Source organism: Sciurus vulgaris, assembly GCF_902686455.1.
Source record: "Sciurus vulgaris genome assembly, chromosome: 7".
Taxonomy (NCBI): domain Eukaryota; kingdom Metazoa; phylum Chordata; class Mammalia; order Rodentia; family Sciuridae; genus Sciurus; species Sciurus vulgaris.
Genome location: NC_136467.1, coordinates 53624489 through 53640683, shown reverse-complemented (window position 1 = coordinate 53640683; position 16195 = coordinate 53624489). Strand labels below are relative to the sequence as shown.

The 16195-nt window shown below is 41.1% G+C and overlaps 1 pseudogene across 1 annotated transcript; it reads left to right on the top strand.

The window, feature by feature from the left end:
• The first annotated feature begins 1841 nt into the window (after positions 1–1841).
• LOC306666909 (sodium-dependent glucose transporter 1B-like) lies at positions 1842–15955 on the top strand (annotated as a pseudogene). The gene is made up of 4 exons (XR_013766701.1): positions 1842–1849; positions 9393–9589; positions 10941–11057; positions 12553–15955. The product of XR_013766701.1 is annotated as a sodium-dependent glucose transporter 1B-like (transcript).
• The last annotated feature ends 240 nt before the right edge of the window (positions 15956–16195 follow it).

Genomic DNA, 16195 nt, shown 5'->3' with positions numbered 1-16195 from the left:
GTAAAATAGTATTAAATTTTGTACTTCCCTCTGATGCCCAAGATTCTCCATCAGAGTTTGTATTGAGGCCCCGATCTGGTAGCAGAAGAAAATGAGATACTTTTCCTTGAGCATCTGTGGGGCAAACTTACCCCAGTTTTTCAGTATGTGGGCTAGTGGTGAGCCTGCATAGCTGTTGAGAATGAAGCTCCCATCTGAGTAAGAGAAACAGAACTCAGGCACCCGCACCAGAGAAAACTGCCCATCTTGTTAGGGATGAGTCCCTAAATGAACTTGATAGCAAAACACACCTCTCACTACCTGGTGCTGCCAGATTTATTGCTGCCTTACAGGTGAGAATGAAAAGGATCTTTGTTTTGTCACATGACAAAGACCCTGGAGAATTCAGGCTTAACAGCTGATACTGATTTCCCCCTGCCACCATTAAGATTCCAAATGTGATGACCCAAGCGAGGACCTGTACAAGGACCTAGGGTGGAGTATATTTCCTCTGCTGTGGGCTAACAGAATCACCGGAGGGTAAGGAGGACATCTAGTGGTTGTTAGATGTTTAACACCCTTTTTCTCAGAGAAGTTTATGGAAGGGGTGAATTGAAAATGCCTCCTTTTGTGAAGCCAAAGAAACTAGAGGAGCCCAGAAACAACAATTGCAGGAATCCCTACAGGCTTGTAAAAGCTTAATATGTGAACAAAGGGAACCTAGGCATTTCCTTATGAACCACTCCATGTAAAAATGTCCCTCTTTCAATGGCTAGAGTCCGATTGGCAAGGGGAGGGGAGTGCTCAGGAGGAGCAAGTGTGAGAGTGTGGTTTGGCTCTTACAGAGATGTATGTTATTGGGGCTTTTGTCAGCACCATTTGATTGACCAGTCACTGTAGGATACCCCATTAGGGCTGTCAGTATAGGAGGTCAGAGGAGAAACTTTGAGATTCATATGGGAGTGGCTCTGGCCAGAATCTTGAAATTTCTTTACCCTTGTTTATCTCTGTTCATCCAAAGGCAGACTGGGATCAAAGGTCATCATCTACTGATGCCAGACATGCTCTGAGCCTGGATAAGACAGTGAGAAATGGCTTTGGCAGAACCCAACATGCCTGACCCATAGGATAGGTGATCTCACCCAAGTCCTGTAGAATGGCAGCTTGCACTAAATGCACTTAATTAGCAAATGGTGCCCATTATTGTCCTCCAGAAACAAAGAGACAGAAAGGCACACCTCAGACATGAGGTGTAGAGGAGCTTATCTTGGTGAGGATCCCAGCAGAGCCCCCAGCTCATACTGTTGGGTATGGAAAATGACAAACCCTAAAATAGTGTGGCCTGGGGAGAAGGAATGAGAGAGAAGGCGATACATGATCCTTTCCCTGATACATTCTTTCCCAGGGACAAGACAGGTCTTGGGGAAGCATTATCCGTCAAGTCTGAAATGAGAGTCTCTGGGAAGAGGCCAAAGCATTGATCCTTCCATCAACAAATTCTTTCCCAGATAACAACCACAGACCCCAGACCCTCCATCTGGCCCAGTAAGAAAAAATCACAGATAACTGCTGACCCCAGACCCCCTCCCATTTCACCCAGTAAAACAGACATCAAATTCCTGAATACCCCAAACCTCTCACTGTAACCTATGTAAGCCCAGTCCCTTCTTTGTTCAGTGGCTCATTTTCCACCAGGAAAGTGGGTCCCTCAGAGGTGCAACACCCCATTCCTGCATGAAATGCTGAGATGATCCATGAAGTTTGCATTCAGCCTGGTCCTTTTGTGCTAGCTAACACATACCAGTCTTGGAAATCAGGATGGAGTCCTTTTCCCCCAGTGTTGAAGATTAAACACCCGTGAAATGATGAGGTAAGTGTAGAAAACAAGTTTTGTTTAAGGGATAGAACAGAGACAGACTTCTCCAGAGAGAACGGGACCTAGAGATGGCATTTGTGGGAGGGGGTGTGTCTTGCCCCTTTATAGATCTCAGGTTTCCTTTCTTATCGTCATTCCCCCTTCTCCTGTCTTGCTTACTTGACTGTAAAGCAGGAAAAGAGTATCCCAAGGAGTACCTCTCCCTATCCTCCACACCAGCCCAAAAGACCGGAAAAGAGCTGCCTGGGCATACTCATTATCAACTCCTTGAATTGGGAGGAGCAGTTCCCTGGAGGTGTAGGAAACCTTGGTAACTGGTGAGAAGCAGGAAGTGCTCTGGAGGTGTTAGCATTTTATTTCCTTTCCTTTGAGTCAGCTCCCATCTTCCTGACCTGATCATCTGTCATCTACACTGACTACCCGCCCTTTGTCACTATATCACTATTCTATAGAGGAAGATAAAGAGTTGGATGTTTTTTCCCTTTAAACTTCTATTGTTAACATTGGGGTGTCCCAGTCAAAGTACAGGTCCTTGATGTCATGAACAAAGAATTGAGCAAGACACACAGAAGTAACAGAGTACAGATTTATTGAAAGCGAAAATGTAACCAAAAGCTTGGTCCTTGTCCCTGATGCCAATTCGATAATGAGAACACTTTTGAGAAAAAGGAAAAAGTTTTATTGCTTTGCTAGCAAAGGAAGAAATACATGGACTCCTGTCTCTGAGGGCTGTGATTCTGCCCATCAGGGGGAAACGGGGATTTAAAAGAGCTATTCAAAGATTACTTTCCATGTATGCCCTGACAAGGGGTCCTAGGGCCCCTGATGGTGTGTTTAGGATTCACTTGTTAATTTGGTAGATAGTCACTTCCTAGATCCTCTGGCAGATATCTCCTTCCTGTGGAGCACAGTATACACAAGGTAATCTTGTTCCCTGTCCACAGTTTAGGGAGGGGGAGAGGGGAGAAGAGGAAAAGGAAAGCATGTCCCTTTTAAAAAATAAGCCTCAGACCATATTCCAAAGGTGAAGTGGGGCCACTTTACCAAGATAACACTCAGTTAGGTGAACAGAGTGGACTGAGCGAGGGAGGCTCCAGGCCCCCAGAGTCTGGAAATTTAGGGTCTTATATCCTGAACTGTGAGACGTTCTCTTTCCTATATGCACCTGCTTGAAGACCTTAACCCCATTTTCCCACATTGGTTATCTTATAATACCTAATCAGAATATTTTCCAATCCCCCCACCTCATTACTTAAAAAAACCTAATTAGAAATCTGCCCACTTTACTTCCATTGTTCATTTTAAAATTTGAAAACTGTGGCAGAGTTCTCATGGTGATAAGTCCTCAGCGGTGGGAGTTGTCATGGTAATGGGATAGGACCAAGCTCCTTGTCTTGTCCTCCAGCAGCTTCTTTTTAATACCCTGTCTCTGCCATCTTGGTGTCCCTGAACTCCTACCTAATATCTCCCCTGAGAGATGTGATCCTAAAATTCTTCTGGGTGACTGAAAAGGTCTCATCTTCTTATAAATGCTTCAGACTGCAATGGACTGTTGTCCCTGCCTATTTGGGATTCATGGGACTATTGCCCTATCTGATCAAAATGAGACAGTGAAGTACCCAGGTCCATTTGTAGGATTGGTTTGTAGTCTTGTCGCAGTGTCAGCTGGAGTTTGAGGGCTTTTAAATGAAGAAGTGGTAAGTCTTGTTAATAGGTTTAATGAGGAAGATCTGAACAACAAAACCGAAGGAGCACCAAAAGGGGTCCCATCAAGGGCTGTATTCAAGACATTCAGTTCCACAATATTGGCCATGATCCCCATGATTCTGACAATTTTTGTCAGATTGTGGGGGCATGGTCTGTTAATTTTTTGCTGCCTCCATAACAATTACAGATTGGCTTTCATAGAAGCAATGTTCTTCCTCCAAGAAGAGACATAATCCCCTTCTTTTCAGCAGTTAACAAATCTTGTCCCTTACTATTTTGGATAGTGATTGCTGCTAATGAATCTATCTGACTTTGGATGATAATTAATCTTTCTGCTATTTCCTCTAGCTTACCAGAGAGAACTTTAGACAAGCTCTGAAATAAGAATGGGAGTTGTTAACCCTCTTAACCCTGTGCCAATTCCCACGGCTATTCCCAGTCCTTCTAGGAGAGGAATCAGCTGGGTAGCTCTTTTGGCTCTAGGAAATGTCATTAAAGGTGTAATTAGAGATTGAGTTTTAGGACTGAAAGCACATGGGACAGAATATGAAAAATGGTGGCAGACCTCATGGACTAGCGATGTTTTATTAACTACCAGAGGGGCACATCTTCAGGGACAAAATGGCCACAGCCACCATGAGGGTCTGGGTTTCAAAGGCAGCCTTAACAAAGCCAGGCCATGGAAGGAGTTAGTTACTTTTGGCAGGCCCTTCTGGTGGTCAGGGGGAAGGGCCAGGTCATGAGAGGAGTTTTGGTGGCAGAATCATTTAGGGTGGGGCCAGAGGACAGGTAGGTAATCATATCCTTCAGGGGCAATGTATATTTTGGGGCTAAATATACCAGTGTACATGTACCCATCCAGTTGGCTGGTATATACAAGTAAGAACTTATTCCACACAAGAAGAAGATTCCTGGTTGTAAGCTCAAGGGTGAGGGTTGGTGGCCAAACAAAAGCAGGCAGAAAGGGCCAAGCAAGCTTTATTGGAATTTGGCTCTTGGGTGAAATTCCCAGCCCCCCAGGGTATAGGTCAGGGTGGAGAGCCAGAGAAAATTGCAGATGGCCCTGGATGCCCAGGGTCTTTATACGTCAGAATAGGTGGGGGTCCTGCTGAGTGATAGTTGGACATAAGGGTCAGTGGAGTTTATCTGTCCCTGTTTGATTGGTCACTCTTTTGTGTGCTGCCTGCTGTCTTGTCATTCTGCTCTCCCACGTAGCCACTCAAGTCCCGACCTAACATCCCGACCCTTTTGGTGATATAGGGTGCCAGAGTCCATCTGGCAACTTCCTGTATGTTAGGAGGCATTGTGGGGGAAAAATGTTTGGGTACTAGGTCAGTGGGGAGGTGGCTGTAAGAGTGTAGGAGCAACTGGTTGTATGTCATTCTGGCAACCTCACTCATGTGGTTCCGGGCAAACCTGAGAAGACAGAGAGCAATCATTGGCAGAAATCCTATCACAAATAGGAGAGTAAGGATAGGGATCAGCCAGGTGACAAGAATGGAGTTCAGCTATCCTGGCCAGGGGTCATTTGATTTTTGTTGCTTCAGCCTTTCACTCAGATGCCTGAGAGTTTTGACATTCTTCTTGACCAGTCCAGTTTCATTGATGTAGTAGCAGCATTCTTCCCTTAAGAATAGACATGCTCCCCCTTTGTCTGCTGTCAGAAGATCTAGGACTCGGTAGTTCTGTAAGAAAACCTGAGAGATAGAACTTGTTTTTGTGAGGATACCAGGGAGGCAGCAGATGCCTCTACCGCCTCTTGAAGTTGCTGTGCTAGCTTTTGGGTGGCAGTGACTACATAACCGAGTCCTCCTGCTGGTATAATCTGTGTTTAGTAGAGATCTCTATATTTCTGTGACTTAGGGAAAGATTATCATACTAGTAAGCATAGATTAAGCCTACCTGTGTAGCTTAGGAGGATCTGTAGGCCTGAAACTGACCCAAAACTCCTGACTTTGGCAGTTTCTCTTGATAGTTATCAGGTACATCTGCCTAAGAATCTCTCTCTTGTAGCTTCCAGTCTTTATTTATTCTAGGGGTTAACACAATGGTACATCTTAGGTTGCATTTAACTATTGTTTCTTTTACATGTCCAGGAATGGCTATATTTCAGTTTAAACTGTTTTGCTAGGTGTTTAAGACCATGCTGGTCAAATTGACCTGTTCCTGTCTGTTAAAGAGTCAGCTGAGTTCCCACAGGGGGTCACTCATGGGGAACTTGAGAGCAGCTTCTTAGCTCCTTAGTGTTGTTCATTAGGCAGGGTCTCCTTGATGAGGTGGCTTCCCCTTGAAGCATCAGGGATGTCTCCCTTTTTCAATGACACTCCTCTGCAGCAGGTGCACTGATTGGCTTTTCATTCTCCAGTGGTCTCATCCATCTCCCTGATCAGGAGATCGTGTGGTCTGTTAGGGTCCGATATCAACTGGTCCCCAATATTCTCTGATCCCCAGAGAGTCAAAGTGCACACACGGTAATGCAAGACACACAACGAGGTTTTATTGCAAGCTCGAGCCTGGACCACAACCAGCCTCTCAGACCATTGCAATGGCTGAGTGGGGAGCAGTCCCGAGAGGCGAGAAAGCCCTCTATTTAAGAGATTTCCAAGCATTCAAACACAAAGACCTGTACATTATTGGTTAACATTTAAACAGCTAAACATTAGTCCTCCTCTGGTTGGGTCCCGCCAATCTATTTGATTCTCACTGGGTCCTGCTAGAACTGAACGGTCCCAGAGGAAGAAGGGAGGAGAGAAGGGGTGAACTATGCAGGAGATGAGTCGGGGCTAGGCCCCCCTGTCCTTGATAGATAAGGTTTCCAGGCAGCTGCACATTCCTCAGACAAATATCTCTTAACAACCTCGATAAGCACGGGGGCCCAACAGTCCTGTTTGTGCTGTACTGGCTCTTGAGGGTGCAGTCACAGCTGCCTGCATCCTGGTGATTAAGACAGTTAGCTGCACAGATATCACCCTGTTCTCAACAAGGCCAGAGATGCAAAGCTCCTGAGAGAAGTTCTCTTGTTCCCTGGATTCAGGCTGACTCTGAGGGCAAGAGCCAAATACTGTCTTTTCTTGGCCTCTGTATTTTAATCTCAATCTCTTAGTTTGATCTTAAACATCCATCAAGTTAGTCTCACCAGTCATAAAGTAAGAGTACTGGGTTTTAACTTTAATGTCTATGACTTTACAGTTATTCACTCCCCCTTTTATCTATAAAAGGGGCCTATATTATTTGTCCTATACGTGATGGCTTACTATTTCAAGTTAATTTACGTTGTTTGTTTTTGAAGCAGTACTTCTGCAAAAAATTAATCAGGCAACAGTTATAGAGTTTATAAGGAAAATACAAAATGAAATCACCAACAGCAAAACATTCAGTTTGTGTAATAGCTCTCTTGAATTTCAGGTGAGTTATTAATTCTATCCCCTGTTTGGATCACAGTAATCTTTACAACAAACATCAAACTTTTGAACACAACTTTAAATGAGTTAAAGTCTGGCTTATTTTGGAGCCATTCTAACATGTAGCAGGGTGGGAGGCAGAGCCTTATTTCAGGTAAGGCAGGGCTACAAAAGGAATGAAAGAAAGACTAAATAATAGAGGACAGGGACATGGTGGAGGAGTTGCATCCTTCACATGAAGAGGATGGGGAGGCTTACACAGCTGGAGATGGTAGGACAGTATGCAGCAGTTGTGGCTGACCCTGCAGCAATGATTCAGGTGACCACTTGTCATCCACAGACAGATCTGTGCTGCCCTTCACACTTGTCAGTCATCTTTTTCTGTGCCCTCTAAAGGGGAAGGTCTCTTCAAAAGTCACCAAGATGTTACCAGTCAGCCAAGGGTTCTTTTGCCCAATTCAGATAGAAATCATGAATAGGCAAAGTGAAGCTTCCTTAGTGTTAGCACCTCTCCTGGCTGCTCTCCTGGCAGTAGGAACCAGCAGCTATGGGAACTCTCTGGAACTCTTCAGCAGTCAGAGCTACTGGCTCTCTGTTGCACTCTGTCACTCTTCATTCCCTGACTGCTAGCTGCCCTTAGTATTTTTAGCCCCATTTCTTGGCTCCTTTCAGAAAGTCCTAGGAAGTTGTTTCACCATGCTCAGTCACCCAGGCACTCAGAGGTTGCAGTAGCTGTGATTCTAGAGGACCCGGCTATTGCTTGAACTCAAAACATATATTTATGGAGCTCACATTAAATACACAACTCACGCGAGACCTCAGTTCCTCAGATCAGACCTCAGATCAAGCATAAGGTGATTGATTCAATCAACCAATGAATTTTTTTACTTTTAAATCCTTATATTAGTGCAGGAATTCATTTTAGAGAATGGATATTGCTATAGTGGGATAACTGGTCACTGGACTTCTACTTTGGATTCTCATCTGAACACCGTTTTCTTAAAGGAAGAAATTTAGACCTATTAAATTTAGCAGTTTAGTTGAGCAAAGAACAATTCATGCACTGAGGAGCACCTTGAACCAATTAAGTTTAAGAAAACTCCACTCAGCAATGTGGGCAGGCAATACTTATGGACAAAAAGAGGAAGTTACATATAGAAATAGCATAATTATTTACAGCTTAGCATTTATCTTATTTGAACACATTTAAACATTGTGCAATGTGTGATCAGTCATTTATTTAAAAAAATACACTCTCAGGTTAATGTTTGTTGACGTATTAAGTCAGGTTATACTTTGTTACTGTTTTAGTCTGCTTTTGCATCACTGTGACCAAAATACCTGACAAGAACAACTTAGAGAGGGAAAAGTTTCTTTGGTGCTCACTGTTTCAGTGCCCATAGATGGCTCCTGGGCCCAAAGTGAGGCAGCACAAACCTGGGGCAATTATCCACCAGAGGAAAGCTGCTCAGCTCATGGCAGGGTCAGGAAGTACAGAAATAGGGGGGAAGGGGCCACAGGGAAGATGCACCCTTCCAGGCCACTTCTCCAATGATCCAGCTCCTCCAGCTGTGCCTCACGTGCTTAGTTACCATCTAGTCAGTCCATTCAAAGTAGGATGGGCTGATTAGGTTATAGCTCTCACAACTGAATTCTTTCACCTCTGAACATTCCAGCATTAACAGAAGCCTCTGGGGGACACCTCACATTCAAACCATAATAGTTACATATAAGACAGTTTTAGGACAAATTTAACTTTTCATGATACAATTGTCTTCAGAAAAATTTTATTGTTAAAGTCATTCTATACATAAGGTATGTAAAAGTTTCTAAGCCTTACAAACTGCACTGATGGCTGGGGATTTCTTTGAAGAAAAATGCAGATTTAGAAATGTTTACATTGGTTCCCTCTGGAATATTGTGGAGCTCAGTCAAATAACTCTTTATGTGCCAGGAATGTTGCTGTTCTAACAACATCAAAAATGAGAATATTTTGATAATTTGAATTTTAACATCAAAATTCTCACATTAGTGTGTCCAGTATATTTTAAAATATAGAAACCAATTTCAAGAATAGACTTAATGGTATTTTTTGTTAATTTTTCCCCCCAGTGTTGGGGATCAAACCAAGGGTATCTCACATGCTAGGCAAAGCATCTACTACTGAGTTCATCCCCAGCTTCTTATTAACTTTTAGAACTTTTAAGGTGTTCTTCAAATAGAAACAATGTAACAGAAGTCTCAAGAATCTTAGAATTTGTTAAAAATTTAGTTTTAAAAGAGGACATATGTAGGAGTCAATGGCTCTAGTAGTGTTAGTATTGTCATTGTACATTTTTTCCTTGCCATGTGATTGAAGTAATTCTCTGTATTGCATTTGTATCTCACTTGCCACTTTAAATTAGACATATATTATTTTGTTTGTAAAGAAGAGCTATTTGTCTTTATAAATTTCAGGGAACAACTATTGCTATATTGGGACCCACGTTCCAAGATTTGGCAAGAAATGTGAACCGGAACATCAGCAGTCTTTCTGAAATATTTGTGGGTCGTGCTTTTGGATATTTGAGTGGCTCTGTGCTTGGTGGCATTCTTTTTGACTGTATGAATCACTTTTTACTTTTGGGTAAGTAGACACTAATTTTCACTTCTTGGTGATTTTCAAAGAGTTTAGAACTTGTCTTTAAAAATGAAAACAGTAGCCTGCAGAGAGCTTGCAACTGAAATGGGTGGTGTTCAGGTGTCCTCCATGGAAGCTGGGTTTCCGGGGTCCTGGCCTCACCTTGGCAGTTCAGGGGAGTCTGCTGGGCCCTCAGCTGTGTGTGTGCTTAGACTTCCCGACCTTCACTGTAATTTAGGCATCACTCCAGGGTCACACGATGACTGTCCCAAAGACTCTGCTCATCAGGGTGTAGGGCAGATCTCCTGGGGCCACAGGGATCAGAATGAGCTCCTGGAATCCGCCCAGGCTCTGTGGAGGCTGGGTTGAAAGTGAAGGGGCGGGGGATGGTGAGTGCACCGAGGTAGGCCACATTTTTGTCCCTGCTGCCCCATGTCATGATGACCCCAGACTGCTCTACCTGACCCTAGAAATAGATGGCAAAGCTTTAACACACTCTGTTTAGAATAAATTAGCATGTTTAAAGAAAATTTAGATTGATATGATTGAAGAAAGAACATAATCTATTATTGCTGGTGAATAATATCTCATTTCAAAAATAGATTGAAAGAATATATGAATAAATATTACATATTCATATTTATTCACGTATATATGAATTGATAGTTTAGTACAACAAAGCAAATAATTGTGGAATCTTTCTTTGGCTGTAAAAGCATAGATGCAAACTCTAAAATGAAATGTACCCAGGTTTTCAGTGAAGAGAAACCTGTAGTGTATATGTGTATGTGTGTGCATATGTATATTTTACATGTTATATGTATATTTATAGATATAATTTTTATTTGGGTCCAAGTCATTGAACCCAAGGCCTTGCACATGCTACCACTGAACTATGCCAGTCCAACAATATAAATCTTATATTTCCCTCCCATTCCTCAAGTTATACTACATTCTTATGCCAACTGCATTTTCTTTTTGACCTTTTAATTTATTACCTCATCTAGAAGTCCCTTCTGGTTCTTAAATGAGAAACATTTAATGAAAGAATTTCAGCCTCTTTTGTTATCAAATGTTTCTTTGTAATATAATTTATAGTTTAGTTCTTTATAGTGCTAGAATTATATTCATGTGTAGTATTTATCTTTTTGTAATTTATCTTTTATAGTTCCTAAAGATTATAAAATTTTGAAATGACAAGAGCATTTATAAGAGCAGCAACTCTTAGCTTCTCAAGATTACTCAGTTCTAATTTGACCTTATTTTTCATTTTTAGAAGTGTTATGGTGTTCACTTGACCCATGACTCTTCATGAACACTGTTTTTTTTAAGCTGACTTTACCACCTTTCTCCTCAGGGGTGTCACTGGTCACCACCACAGTGGGTCTTTATCTTATTCCTTTTTGCAAGACAGCAGTGTTGCTGATTGTCGTGATGTCTGTCATTGGTGTTTCATTTGGTATTCTGGATACAGGTGAGTGAGCCCTTCATATCAACTCTGGGATCACAACACTACTGCTAGGAAAAGAAGGGTGGGGGATTGTAAAGCATCACTTGCAATGCCCTTGAAATGACATGAACTTTTGGCGTCACCACGTGAGAACCTTCCTGCTAGCATCTACTCTTCTTACCAGTTAGGGAACCAATTTCTTAGCAGCCAACCTGGGAGCTTAAGTTCTTAAAATGATTCTGTTCTTTGAGAGATTGTTGATTTACAGCATCCCAACAGGTAAGGATCCCCTCCCGTGGCTAATTACAGTACATGTGTGCAGGCTTTCATTTGGGGATAGAATTGTATCATTGCAGAGTAAGAGGAATTGATGCTTCAACATGATAAAGCAAGGGAGTGTGGAACGGTTCCTAGGCTGTGAAAGCATAGTAGCAACCTCTAATTTGAAATGTCCCCTGGTATTTGAATGAAGAGAAACTCATGCTGTATACTAACTTCTACTTTTTTTCCTGTTCTTTCTCTCTCAAAGTCCCTATTGCCCTACAGCACTATTTCTTCATATGTTATCAAGTCTTTGAAAAGCTACTAAAAAACAGGACTGATATTTGTTTAGCACTGAATCCAACCTTCCGTGCCTCCTTTCCCTCCTGTGATATTACTTGATAGATTGTATTTTCTTCTTTAATATTTGGTTGTAAAATGACAGATGGAATTATATATTTATTTGAAAATATCTAATTTTTTTAAAAAGCTAGAGTATGATGCTTCTGTCCTTTCACCTTTTAGGTGTAGAGACAGGGAAAGTGAAAGGTGTTCTTGTTCCCTATAACAGGTATACAAAGACCTGGAATATTAAGGTTCCTGGAAGTGATTTTCATCTGTTTTATACAGAAATAAAGAATGTTCCAAAATGACTATCAGTTGCAAGTGTAGACACTTTGATAATTTGACCACTATCAGATATAAAAATTTAGATAGTATACCAGGCATAGTGGTGCACACCTGTAATCCCAGCAGCTCCAGAGGCTGAGGCAGGAGGATCATAGCTAGACTTAGCAACTTAGCAAGACCCTAAGTAACTTAGTGAGACCGTGCCTTAAAATAAAATATTTAAAAATGCTGGGGATGTGGTTCAGTGGTTAGGCACCCTAGGTTCAATGCCTGGTACCCCCACTAATTTACCTAGTAGAAATATATTTTAAATATTTACAATAAATAGGTCTATAAACATTACTCTGCAGGATGGTGTTAGCGCTGTTTTATAAAAAGCTTTTGTGAAAGTGTCTGGCTCTTGGAGGTAGTTCTTGTAGAATTCCATGTATAAGATGTTGTAAGGCATAGCTCTCTGGTGGTCATGGGTTAAGAGTTCCTTAATCAGAAAATTGACTCAGTTGCAATGTTTGATAACTTAAAACATAATGCTTCTGCCAGGGAATACAAACTCAGTCTTGTTTTCATAGTCATAAATCTTTATTTTACTAAGTTTAATATAAATCATATCTCTATCTTTCATTGGCAGGTGGTAACGTCCTCATCTTGGATATTTGGGGGGATGAAGGAGCCCCACACATGCAGGCCTTACACTTCAGTTTTGCCTTGGGTGCCTTTCTGGCTCCGCTTCTGGCTAAATTGGCCTTGGGTACCACAGTGTCTGCTGAAAACCACACAGAGCCTGACTTTCAGCCTCCAGCCGCCAATGGATCATCTGAAGCTGACTCAGCCTCTCTGTTTGGATTGCCTGATGACATGAATCTCCTGTGGGCTTACGCTTTTACCGGCACTTATGTTTTATGGTGTCTGTCTTCCTGTTTGCTCTGTTTTTCAAGAAAAGCTCAAGGCAGGAAAAATCAAAAGCATCTGCTCAGGGATATCGAAGGGCTGAATATCACAAAAGCCTTCTCTGCCTCCTTTTCCTGTTCTTCTTTTTTTATGTTGGAGCGGAGGTAACATATGGCTCTTACGTTTTCTCCTTTGCCACCACCCATGCTGGCATGGAAGAACGAGAAGCAGCTGGGTTGAACTCCATCTTCTGGGGGACCTTTGCAGCCTGCAGGGGCCTGGCAATCTTCTTTGCTACCTGTCTACAGCCTGGCACCATGATTGTGTTGAGCAACATTGGCAGCCTGGCTTCATCTTTGTTTCTGGTGCTTTTCAACAAGAGTCCACTTTGTCTCTGGATTGCCACTTCAGTGTATGGGGCCTCGATGGCAGCTATGTTTCCCAGTGGTATTTCCTGGATTGAACAGTACACGGCCATAAACGGGAAATCTGCTGCATTTATTCTAATTGGTGGTGCGCTGGGACAAATGGCTACTCCTGCAATAGTAGGTGTGGTTCAAGGACAATATCTGGATTTGCCGGTAGTTCTGTACTCCTGTTTGGTATCAGCAATATTCACTGCTGTTTTATTTCCTGTGATGTATAAATTAGCTACCTTGCCTCTAGATCACCAGCAAAGGAAGACATCAAGAGTAAGAAACAGAAAGCTTTGCTCTCTAGTCCCAGGATATGAAGACGAGAATGATGGGGAGGAGAGCAAAAATGGAATGAAATGGATTTTGAAGTGGTTGAAATGAAGGATACAATAAGGCATATTATAATAGAGATATCTGGAAATATTTCAATGGAACCCACAGCTGATGTCTCCAACCAGTTACTCTCAGATGCACTGTTTTTCTTTTTTTCAAAGCCAAATGTCAGTCTAAGATTCGAAAAAAAGGGAGAATATGAACTCAGAAAAGGAAAAAATAATCATTCATGATGAACACAAAAGAAAATCCTGAAGAAAGTCTGTTTCTCACAGTGTCTTCTCCAAATTAATAAAATTATTTTAACATAAACTGTATTTTAAAATCTAGAAACTCCTTAAATACAAAAAGATAATGCTCTAAGGCCATTTTCACAGCTTTTTTTGTTGCTTGCTTTAAATGCCATACAACCAAATTAACGGACATTTGACCAAATATCAGATGCACCAATGTTTGAATCTTCTCCAGTTATAATAGTGATTCTCCTCTGAATCATCTCACTAGAACCAGGATAAAAGGGACTAACACCTAGAGAAAATAGATTACTTGCTGACTTCATTGAATTATTTCCATTTCCAAAGAGACCAGTTAGAAGACACCATAAGCCTATATCCAGCATGCTTTGGGGATCAGTTTCCAGGTTCATTTAATAACAAATGCTAAAAAAATGTTTTTGAGATGTTCTGCTATTCTGAATCTTCTATAAACTATCAACTGGTCTTGTACACATAATAAGATTATGTTGTGCAATTAGTGCTAGGTATGAGTCTGATTAAGTAATATTTTATGGTTTCCAATTTTCAGACCATGTAAAGAAGTGATTGGTCTTTAAGAACTGAAGTAGTATTTTAATAGAGCAAAACCAAAGGTGAGGATTGGATTTTTTAAGGAAATTATTGGGCATCCATACTCTGCCTGAATGTTGGGGAGAGAGTACTTTCATGAAAGAAAGTCTTTAGAAAGAGACATTTTAAAAAATTTACTTATAGGGTTGAACCAAAGAATATGTAATGACTCACTGTTTTTTTCTAAACAAATAAAAAAGCCACTCACACATACACAACACAGATAAGGGTGCAACAGATCTGGATTCAAGACTTATCTCTGGTTTCTGACTCTAAACTGAGGTACTTAATGAAGGTCTCATTTATGACATCTCCTGATCCATGATTCTAGAAATGTAAATCATATAATTTCCAAATTGAAAATCAATACCTTTCATGATTTGTGCAAAACACTTCCTAGATTAAAACTAAGTGCCAGTCCTTCTTCATTTCAACTGAGAAGTGAAACAAAAATGACAAATAGCTTTAAACATATGCTGATTATGATTATGTACCAGTTTAAATGTGCATAATTTCCTATAGAATACATTTCATTGATCCTAAGATATGCCTCTCCCCCATACTTTAATTACCCTGAAATGAGTACATTTTTTATGATCAGTGATCATTAAATATTGTGCCAGGTTAATTAACAACTTTTCCCCATATGCCTATATGAATTAATGCTACATTTACCATCAGTGTCTTAGATTCAGTGGAACATCAGAAATCCTTGAATTAAAAGAAACAATATTCTTTTTGAAGACTTTTAAAGAAGACAAAGTTATTTATATATGCTAATTTTTCTCTAGTTAAGTTCAGGTGGAATTTGGAGATACTATGTTCTGATTGTAGAAGTTCTTACAGAGTGACTACATTGGTATTGGAGCTGTAAAACTAGGTGTTTTGAGGCCTTATCTGACCTCAGAAGTTGGTATGGGTTTTCCTGTTTTAGATTTCATCCTGTTTTTGAGTGGTAATTATGACATAAGCACCACTGCAAGTTCAATTTACAATGGAGCACAGTCTTTTCTAGAGATTAGAATATGAGTCACCCATCCAGGGTTCCTCCTTCCTAAATTTGAAATACCTGGGAAACCAAAGTAAAGGCAAGAAGGTGGTTTGGTGACCTAGTGTTAGGGTGAGAAAGGGAACTTCATCTGAGTATAGCTTATCCTTTGGTGTGGCTATCCTTTGATAATTGACTAGACTTGATGAGTGATTTTGTTTCCTTCTCCCAAAGTTTTATCCTAAATGACCTCTAATTTCTACCTGATGGTAGCATGTTTGCTTTCTCTTATATGATTTCTATAAATTTGCCTTTGAAAAAAATTGCTTTGTTTTGTCATAAGTGATAAGCACAAGTTTCTTGTGCACAGCCCTTCACATCACATGCCCAACACAACTGGTTCATGGTAATAGACAAATAACTTGGAAGAGAGTTGGTGGAGAAATTAACAAGAGCCTGTTTCTCTTTTTATACACTACTTTTCTTTAGCTACAACTTGGAAATGACCTCTGCTCCCTTTGCTGCTTTTCCTCAGGACTAGACAGTGTCAGGTGTTCTGCTGTTGGGGGCTCCTAACTGCAGAGATTCTACTCTCAGCTTCTACTGTTAGAGGGCAGAAGATAGGACAGAGGGAAGGAAACATGTAATGAGAACATGGCATAAAATTTGGAATGTACACTGGAAAATTCACAAGGATTCCACAATCCAAAATGGGAAGGCCATTGTGTAATCAGGTTTATTTTTCTATGACATATAAATACCTGAGACAGTCCTCTTATGAAGAGAAAAGGTTGATTTGGG